Raw genomic sequence first — 9,949 nt, 5'->3', positions numbered from 1 at the left:
TTGAGCAGTGGCTTGTAGTTCTCCTTGAAGAGGTCCTTTACGTTCCTTGTTAGTTGTATTCCTAGGTATTTTATTCTCTTTGTGGCAATTGTGAATGGAAGTTCATTCTTGATTTGGCTCTCTTTAAGTCTGTTATTGGTGTATAGGAATGCATGTGATTTTTGCACATTGATTTTGTATCCTGAGACTTTGCTGAAGTTACTTATTAGTTTCAGGAGCTTTTGGGCTGAGACGATGGGGTCTTCTAGATATACAATTATGTCGTCTATTTGCAGACGGCATAATTTTTTTCTTAAATGGCTGTCACTGAAATCCTCCTTGCTTTTTAGTCCTCTGCTTCCTTAGCCCCCAGTTCCAATCTTACCTGGTGCTACCATTTATTATGTCTTTGTAAGATTCTGTGGTATACGGTGGGTTGGTTCTCAGCTTCTCTGTCAGGCTGGAATTCAGCTTTCTATCAAATTGACATTGCTTTTTCTGTTTCTACCCACTTTGCCCTAATCCTTGTGAGATATTTTTCTTTCTTAAAGATTTCTCCTGATGTAGTTTTTAGTAGGGTTTCAAAAGAGACTGAAATTGGATAGAATATGTGATTCGCCATCTTAACCCGGAAACCTAAACCTACTTTTAAATTGTCCTACTTATTTTTAATATGTGTGATATTTATGATGAAGCATTGAAATATCCTGAAATGCGTAATATCTAGGTGTTCCATATATGTTTTTAAAATAAATGATTCAGTGATTCTATTAACTATTTTTGTAAATCTCAGCATTCATGCTTTCTTTTTAGAATAGGAGCAAAGTTTTTTTTTTTTTTTTTTTTTTTAAGAGATTTATTAGGAAATTTTGGATGAATCTGCAGAATTATTTGTTGAAACACCAACCATTGTAAAAGTATCTAAATGAAGAAATTTTGCATTTAAATACCCTCTTTTCAGATAGATGCTTAAGAAGAACTATTAGGAAAATTATTTTTAATTAAATTCTGTATGTTACAGTACAAGTACAGTTCACATACAAGCATAGCAATATCCCTTTGAGAAAGATCTTTCAGTAAAGTAAATGAAGTTAACTCCAGGATGTCTAACCTTAGTAAAATGAAGACAAATATGATTGACCAGACTTAATATTGATCCTAATAAACATATTATAGATACTTTTGTTTTATATGGCAGTAAAACTACCTGTAAAATTTATCATTGTATTTACTTGAATATTTGGAAAATTTTGAAAACGTCTTTCTATTATCTCAGTAATACATCTGGTGTTATTAATAGGTTATTGACATTTAACATTTTTATACTTTTCCTACAGGCTTAATAGTGGGAACTCTTAAAAATAAGGTCATTGTATATTTTTATTTTTAAAATATTTAGACTCTCAAGCTAAAATGTGGGATAAGCCCAGGTATATATATTTCTTTAAATTTTTTAAGTGATGTCACTGTCATATATTTTTTCTTTCATAAATCTAGTTTCATCTGATAACCACCTTAATCTTAGACTTCTAGCCTTCAGAATTGTGAGTTTCTGGAGTTTGAGGATGTATATTGATGAGACCATAGGATCCAAAAATTAACCTAAAAGTCATGTCAAGACTTTGTTGGCTGGGCACGGTGGTTCACACCGGTAATCCCAGCACTTTGGGAGGCCAAGGTGCGCAGATCATTTGAGGCCAATAGTTTGAGACCGGTCTGGCCAACATGGTGAAACTCCATCTGTACTAAAAATACAAAATTTAGCCCGGCTTAGTAGAACACGCCTATAATTCCAACTACTCTGAAGGCTGAGGCAGAACCGCTTGAGCCCGGGAGGCAGAGTTCCAGTGAGCCGAGATCACACCACTGCACTCCAGCTTAGGTGGCAGAGCAAGACTCAGTCTCAAAAAAGAAAGGAGGGAGGGAGGGAGGGAGGGAGGAAGGAAACATGATAAACTAATAATGAAGTGTTTTTCTTTTCTTTTTTTAAGAGATGCAGTCTCTGCCAGCATGGTAGCTCACACCTCTGATCCCAGTATTTTAGGAGGCCAACGTGGGCAGATTGCTTGTGCTCAGGACTTTGAGTTCAGCCTGAGCAACAGTGTGAAACTCCAACTCTGCAAAAAATACAAAAATTAGTTGGTGCACGCCTATAGTCCCAGCTACTCAGAAGGCTGAGGAGGAAGGATCACTTGAGCCCAGAGTTAAAGGCTGCAGTGAGTGAGATTGTGCCACTGCACTGCAGCCTGGGCAACAGAGTAAGACTCTTTGTCATGTATACATACATACATACACACTGACAAATTAACCGGCATAGTGGTGCTTGCCTGTAGTCCCAGCTACTTGAGGATTGATGTGGGAGGATCTCTGGAGCCTGGGAAGTTGAGACTGCAAGACCCTGCCTCCAAAGAAAGAATCAGAGAGTCTTACCATGTCATCTAGGCTGCAGTGCAGTGGTCCAGTTAGTGCTCATTGCAACTTTTTTTTTTTTTTTTTTTTTTTGGTTTGTTTGCTCCTTTTTTTTTTTTTTTTTTTTTTTGAGATAGAGTCTCGCTCTGTTCTCGGTCTGGTATGCAGTGGTGTGATCTTGGCTCACTGCAACCTCTGCCTCCTGGGCCCAAGCAGTTCTCCTGACTCACCCTCCCAAGTAGCAGGGACTACAGGCACATACCACTGCACCCAGCCAATTTTTTGGGTATTTTTAGTAGAGACAGGGTTTCACCATGTTGGCCAGAATGGTCTTGATCTCCTGACCTGGTGATCGGCCTTGGCCTCCCAAAGTGCTGGGATTACAGGCATGAGCCACCACGCCCGACTGTTCACTGCAACTTTTAACTCCTGGGCTTAAGATGTCCTCCCACTTCAGCCTCCCAAGTAGCTGGGACTACAGGCAAGCACCACTATGCCGGCTAATTTGTGAGTGTGTATGTATGTATGTATACATGAAACAGAGTCTTATTCTGTTGCCCAGGCTGGAGTGCAGTGCCACCATGCCTGGCTAATATTTTAAAATATGTGATCCTCCTGCGTCAGCCTCCCCAAGTGCTGGGATTACAGTTGTGAGCCACTGCACCTGGCCTCCTAGTCATTCTTTAATTGGATATGTTAAGCAGCTAATAGCTATTTTCTTGTTAATTTGATAATTGAAGTAGAAAAATTGTCACGTGTGTGTGTTGGTTTTTTGTTTTTTTAAGAAAAGGTCACCCAGGCTGAAGTACAGTGGTGTGATCACAGCTCACTGCAGCCTTGTCCTTCGCATGCTCAGATGATTCTCCCACCTCAGCCTCCCAAGCTGAGGCTACAGGTGCACACGACCACACCTGGCTAATTTTTCGTTTTGCTGTATTGCTTAGGCTGGTCTCGAGCTTCTGGGCTCAAGCAATCTATACCTTCTGGCCTCCCAAAGTGGTGGGATTCCAGGCATGAGCCACTATACCCTTTGATTTGTGAATTTGGATAGAGATTTTTTGTCATGATTTGAATCTTAACTTTGGCTGTGGTTTGATTTATTTCATTTTATTTTGAGATGGAGTCTTGCTCTGTCACCCAGACTAGAGTGCAGTGGTGCCATATCAACTCACTGCAACCTCTACCTCCCGGGTTCAAGCAGTTCTCCTGTCTCAGCCTCCCAAATAGCTGGAATTATAGGCATCTGCCACCATGGCTAATTTTGTATTTTTAGTAGAGATGGGGTTTTGCCGTGTTGGCCAGGCTGGTCTCAAACTCCAGACCTCAGGTGATCCACCCACTGTAGCTTGAAAGTGCTGGGATTACAGGCATGAGCCACCACACCCGTCTGATTTATTATACATAAAAACATTTTGGCTGGGTGTGGTGACTTAATCCCAGTGGTGGGCAGATTACGAGGTCATGAGTTCGAGACCAGCCTGATCAACATGGTGAAGCCCTAAAAATGCAAACGTTAGCCAGGCATGGTGGTATTCACCTGTAATCCCAGCTACTCAGGAGGCTGAGAGGAAGGAGAAATGCTTGAACCTGGGAGGCACAGGTTGCAGTGAGCCGAGATGGTGCCACTGCACTCCATCGTGGGAAATAGAGTGGGACTTTGTCTCCAAAAATATATATATATTTAAGCCTATTTTGGTTAATAGCTTGGTCACTACACAAGATGTCTTAATTAAAAGACATTAATTTAAAAATGGAATGGAAAGACAAGCATCGTGGCTTGCCCCTATAATCCTAGCACTGTGGGAGGCCGAGGTGGGAGGGTCACAAAGTCAGGAGTTCTAGACCAGCCTGGCCAACATGGTGAAACTCCGTCTCTGCTAAAAATAGAAAAATTAGCAAAGCGTGCTAGTGCATGCCTGTAATCCCAGCTACTCAGGAGGCTGAGGCAGGAGAATTGTTTGAACCTGGGAGGCAGAGGTTGCAGTGAGGCGAGATTGTACTGCACTTCAGCCTGGGAGACAAAGCAAGACACCGTCTCAAAAAAAAGGAATAGTAGCACTTTCCTTTTTTACTATATACCGGTTTGCTTTGTGTGTTAACACACACACATACATATACATATATATTTAAGTTTCACAATGGACTATACTTTCAAATCCTAGTCTTTGCATACAGATTAAAACAGAGTAAAAGCAGTTGCCATCTGATCTTTTCTGTGGCTTTGTTTTTCCACCTCAACCCAGTTCCCAGTGTTTTTACTATGCAGACTATTGTCATAATTATTATTATTGCTGTGTCAAATTCTACCAACATTAAAAGTTGATTTGCATTTTAGGCAAAGTAATCTTATATTTTAAATTATTCCTGACAACCCGAAAAACAAGAGTTTATTAATATGAATGTTTAGGCCGGGCGTGGTGGCTCATGCCTGTAATCCAAGCACTTTGGAGGCCAAAGCCAGTGTATCACCTGAGGTTGGGAGTTCAAGACCAGCCTGACCAACATGGTGAAATCTCATCTTAAAAAAAAAGAAAAAAAATGAATGTTTAAATGTTGTGACTTTTATTTCTTCTCGGGTCCTTTTCCATTTTGAATTTTAACAGGCAGCTGGGGTTTTTTGGTGTTTTTTTATTTTGCTTTGTTTTTTAAAATTCCTGGCTGTGAATCCTAAGTCCTCTTTCTCTCAGATGTAGTCAGCAATCTGGGCATGCCTGTGTCTGAAAAGTAGAAACAGCCTTATGCCCAAACTTCTGTTACCAACGCCATCTTATATCCAATGAGTTATCTTGATTGCTTTTCTGATAATGGCAGAGGCAGTAACCAACTATTATTCATATTTAATGATTTTCAAAAGTTCAAAGTTTGTGTCTTTTGTCCCATTTTGGGGCCATAACCATTAAGATATTATATAGAGTACTAACTATAAGGAGAATACTCTGATAGGAAGATACTGCCAAGAATACAAAGATGAGTAAGGCAGAGTCCTTGCTCAGACTTTGTCCATTAATTACTGTAATTCAAGGTAGAGTAAGATAAGTGTCGTAAGAGTATTTGTGTCTGACATCAAGTATGTAACAGACACTGCCTTCTCAGGGATCTTCTTACTGTTCCCTCTGAAACTATTACATTGTTAACAGAAAAACTCTTGGTAAGAATGTAGAGTATGTGGACATATTGAAGATAAACATGAATCTTGGTAATTTTTTGCTTGGCAAAGATAAGCTGTTATTGATAGCTTTCTGGGGTAATGAGCTGCTTTATTACTGTGACAAGACAGAAAGAATAAATATTTTTTAAAACCTGTATCCAGATAGTTTGTATGTTATTGATCTGAGATGCATGAAATGTCTGTGTGCTTACAGAGCGGCATAGCAGTACGAGAAATAACATGATATGAATCACATATGCACATTATACAAGAGATTGTCATTTAGCATTGGTATTGATTAAAAGCACAAGCAGGCAGGGTGTGGTGGCTCACGCCTGTAATCCTAGCACTTTGGGAGGCTGAGGCGGGTAGATCACCTGAGGTCAGGAGTTTGAGACCAGCCTGGCCAACATGGTGAAACCCTGTGTCTATTTTACAAAATTTAGCTGGGTATGGTGGCCTGTGCCTGTAATTCCAGCTACCCAGGAGGCTGAGGCAGGAGAAACACTGGAACCGGGAGGCAAAGGCTGCAGTGAGCTGAGTTCACACCACTGTACTCCAGCCTGAGTGACAGAATAAGATGTCGTCTGAAAAAAAAGCAAAAAAAGGAAAAAAAAAAAACACAAGCAAAGTCTTTTTGAGTAAGCTAGAATACCACCTCTCTTCCCTGAGTGACTTACAGTACATACAAGCATTTGAAAGTCAGATTAACTGTTGAAGGATCTTAGAGCCAAAGATTTTTAAATCATTAGTTCAAGAACTAGTCAATGAGAGATTGAATAAAATGTGTTAAAACATGCTAGTGACTGTTACAACACATTTTTTCCCCCTGTTACTTTCTTTGAGTTTCAAGAAAGTGTCTAGCTGAATGTGGTGGTGCATGCCTGTAGTCCCAGCTACTCAAGAGGCCGTAGTGGGAAGATTGCTTGAGCCCTAGAGTTTGAGGTTAGGAAGAGCTGTGATAGGCCCACAGAGTAAGACTGTCTCAGAAAACATAGTTTCTATATGTGTATGTAAACTTTAGGAAGATGCGGATATTTATCGCTCTTGGTTTGTTTCTAAAGGGTAATTATTATTTGATTATGACTTGAATCGACTTTTTAAGAGGCCAGAATTTTGGCTAATTCCAAATAAGACCTGACCTTGCAATGGCCTCATTACTAAGTCCAGCTCTTGCTAGAGTTTTCACTAATTACTGTCTGGGTCTAGGACTAGTGACCTGACTGCAACAGTCACAACTTGGTAAACATTTTGAATATTGACAAGATTTTGATATATATGATTCATAGTTGAAGTAAAAATGTAGTTCCAAGATGTTGTAAAGGTTTCTTTCACTTTTTCTTTAATCTTATCTGTCTATGAAGATACACATACAATTTGCCTTTTGTAAATGGCTCTCATGCATGATAAAGCTATAGTGGGGTACTTTTTTTCAATTTTTCAAATATCAGATTAGCAAAGATCAGATGTTTTGAACACATATTTTTGAAAAGAGTGTGGAAATACTACCACTCTCATTCATTGCTGGTTGTGAGTATATAGAGATGATAGAAAGCTTGTGGAATGCATTTCTAATCATATATATTCATTATTCAGGCGCATTTTTCTTCTAGTAACTTATTGTCCAATCTACATGTTTTTGTGTGTTTTGTGGGAAATGACTTGAGTACAGGGCTTCTTCTTGTATGTATTAGAAGATGGGAAACAACCTAAGTATCTGTTAAATAAACCAAGTGCTGTGGCTCATGCCAGTAGTCCCAGCTACTCGAGAGGCTTAGATGGAAGGAATTGCTTGAACCCAGGAGGTCGAGGCTGCAGTGAGCCATGATCCCACCACTGCACTCCAGCCAGGGCAACCGTGTGAGAACCTGTCTCAAGGAAATAAAACGTTTAATAAATTATGTTACATCCATCCAGTGAACTAGAATGCAGCCAGCCATTTAAAAGAATGAAGTAGCTCTATATGTACTTACAGGGAATGGTTTGGTTTCCAAGTTATAGTAAGTTCTTTTTCGTCGTTTATTTTATTTTATTTATTATTTATTGTTTTTAGACTGAGCCTCACTCTTGTCACCCAGGCTGGAGTGCAGCGGCACAGTCTCGGCTCACTGCAACCTTTGCCTCCCTGGTTCAAGTGATTCTCCTGCCTCAGCCTCCTGAATATCTGGGATTACAGGTGCATGCCACCATGCTCAACTAATTTTTGTATTTTTAGTAGAGACAGAGTTTTCCCATGTTGGTCAGGCTGATCTTGAACTCCTGACCTCATGATTCACCCGCCTCGGCCTTCCAAAGTCCTGGAATTACAGTCATGAGCCAGTGTGCCTGGCCTTATAGTAAGTTTTTTTAAGTGTAGGAAAAAACAGAATTGCTTTAGCTGTTTGGTTTCTTTTTTTTTTTTTTAATTGTGAAAATGTTTTATTTTAAATTTTACTTTCTGGGATACATGTGCAGAACGTGCAGGTTTGTTACGTAGGTATACATGTGTCATGGTGTTTTGCTGAACCTATCAATCCATCATCTAGGTATTATTCCCTGCATGCATTAGGTATTTGTCCTAATGTCATCCCTCTGCTTGTTCCCCACTCCGTGACAGGCCCCGGTGTGTGATGTTGCCCTCCCTGTATCCATGTGTTCTCATTGCTCAACTCCCATTTATGAGTTAGAACATGCGGTGTTTGGTTTTCTGTTCCTGTGTGAGTTTGCCTAGAACGATTAGCCATTTATTTTATTTGTGATCTATAGATTAATTGTGCATGTATGTGTGCTTGAATATGTATATATCTGTGGAAGAAAACTTGTTAAAACTTGTTGCCTGTGTGATAAACTAGGTGTATGTCCTAGAGTAAAAGGGTAACTGGGATTTTTCTTCATATTTTTGAATTTTGTACCCTGTTCATGTGAGAGAGATTCTTAGAGGCCAGGTGTGGCTCATGCCTGGATTACAGAACTTTGGCAGGCTGAGGTGGAAGGATTGAGGCCAGGAGTTCAAGACCAGCGTGGGCAATATGGCAAAACCCCATCTTTACAAAGAAATACAGAAATTAGCCAGCTATGTTGATGCCTGCCTATAGTTCCAGCTATTTGGGAAGCTGAAGCAGGAGGATCACTTGAGCTCAGGAGGCAGAGGTTGCAGTGAGCCAAGGTCATGCCATTGCACTATAGCCTGGGTGACAAGAGTAGACACTGTCTCAAAAAAAGATTCTTATGCATTTTCCTTTATTGCCCTTCCTGGGATATGTGATTCAGAAGCCTGAGAAAATATGCCAAGGCCTTTGCATTGAATATTGAATATGGCCTTGGCATCTATAGATGGTTCTCTCTTAATGAATTTGTTTGTTTGTTTGTTTATTTTTGAGGCAGAGTCTCACTCTGTCACCCAAGCTGGAGTGCAGTGGTGGGATGTCAGCTGACTGCAACCTCCACCTCTCAGATTCAAATGATTCTTGTGCCTCAGCTTCCCAAGTAGCTGTGACTACAGGTGCATGCCACCATGCCCGGATAATTTTTGTACTTTTAGTAGAGACGGGGTTTCATGAGTTTGGCCAGGCTGGTCTAGAACTCTTGCCTCGTGAGATCCACCTGCCTTGGCCTCCCAAAGTGCTGGGGTTACAGGTGTCAACCATCACGCCCAGCCTCATAATGAATTTCTGTTAGGTTTCAACTTTAACCCTAAAAGTAATTCTCTGCTGTTGACATGATAGGAAGATTCAGAGAAAAAAAATTGCAACAATTTTGTTCATATAGTAGGGATGGTTCAATTAAAAAAATCTTCCTGTGATGGAACATTTTTTTTCAAGCTAAAGTATCAAACTTAGAAAATGTGTAAATCTTTTTTATTTGTATCTGCACAAACAAGGATAGCCTCCCTTTCCTTTGGTACAAATATTTCATCTCTAAGTTTATTGTGCTTTTCATAACCAGGCTGACTTCCTATGAGAGGATAGTTTGTGGCTCTGAACCCAACATACAAAGCTCTATGTGAGATAGTGCCCTTGACCTTGGCCTTACTAGTACTGTGACCAAGCTTCCTTGCCAGACCGCCTGAGTGTATTTACTTAAATATTTGGTTGAACGTTATATTCACTTTAGTGTGATAACTGCCTACTGGAGTCAGTATTCAGCCTCGCCAACATGGTGAAACCCCATCTCTACAAAAAATACAAAAATTATCTGGGTGTGGTGGCACAGGCCTGTAATCCCAGATGCTTCAGAGTCCGAGGGATGAGAATTGCTTGAACCCAGGAGGTAGAGGTTGCAGTGAGCCAAGATCATGCCACTACACTTCAGCTTGGGCAATAGAGCAAGACTCCATCTCAAAAAAAAAAAAATTCAGTTGTAATGTTTAAGGATATAATAATTCATGTATTATCTTTATTTCTAAACTCTTTTCATATTGTATAGTTTCTTTTT

The 9,949-nt window shown here is 40.1% G+C and overlaps 1 protein-coding gene across 1 annotated transcript in view; it reads left to right on the top strand.

The window, feature by feature from the left end:
* JMJD1C (jumonji domain containing 1C) overlaps positions 1 to 9,949 on the top strand; it is a 287,926-nt gene that overhangs the window by 146,351 nt on the left and 131,626 nt on the right. The gene's annotated exons all lie outside the window — the stretch shown is intronic.

The sequence above is a fragment of the Cebus imitator genome, unplaced genomic scaffold, assembly GCF_001604975.1.
Source record: "Cebus imitator isolate Cc_AM_T3 unplaced genomic scaffold, Cebus_imitator-1.0 Scaffold484, whole genome shotgun sequence".
NCBI lineage: Eukaryota > Metazoa > Chordata > Mammalia > Primates > Cebidae > Cebus > Cebus imitator.
This window is presented reverse-complemented; position numbering and strand designations above follow the sequence as displayed.